The following is a 771-nucleotide window of genomic DNA, read 5'->3' on the forward strand; positions in this document are numbered from 1 at the left end:
AAAGAAAATTCAAAATGGCGACATGTGTCATCTGGCTTGTATTTCAACTTTGTATGGCAATTTGTATGGAAACTATAAGGGCACTAAATGTGGGGTATAGGGCACTAAATAGCACTAAATGAGCACTAAATTTTAGCACAAAGAAAATTCAAAATGGCGACATGTGTCATCTGGCTTGTATTTCAAATTTTTGTATGGCGATTTGCATGGAAACTATGAGGGCACTAAATATGGGGTATAGGGCACTAAATAGCACTAAATGAGCACTAAATTTTAGCACAAAGAAAATTCAAAATGGCGACATGTGTCATCTGGCTTGTATTTCAAATTTTGTATGGCAATTTGTATGGAAACTATAAGGGCACTAAATGTGGGGTAAAGGGCACTAAATAGCACTAAATGAGCACTAAATTTTAGCACAAAGAAAATTCAAAATGGCGACATGTGTCATCTGGCTTGTATAGACCATTGACGATAAAGTTTGGCAAATTAGCGTAAATCAACCGCAGTAGGCTTTCCTGAAATCGTTAAATTTGCAATTATTGGGAAATTAAATAATTTTTTTCAATGTTCAACTCAAATCAATAGAGATTCTACGAACTTCTTAAAGCAGTTCCGAGAAAGTTCCGGCCCGAGCTCGGATCGATTTCCAATTCCGGAACCATCAAGTCACGCAACGGCAAACCAAAATTTACGACTTGATTGGCTCTCGACGACAGGCCCCGGAACCGGGGCCACTATTCCACGCGAATTCTTCCTAGATCGACCGTT

Source organism: Culex pipiens, chromosome 3, assembly GCF_016801865.2.
Source record: "Culex pipiens pallens isolate TS chromosome 3, TS_CPP_V2, whole genome shotgun sequence".
NCBI classification, from domain to species: domain Eukaryota; kingdom Metazoa; phylum Arthropoda; class Insecta; order Diptera; family Culicidae; genus Culex; species Culex pipiens.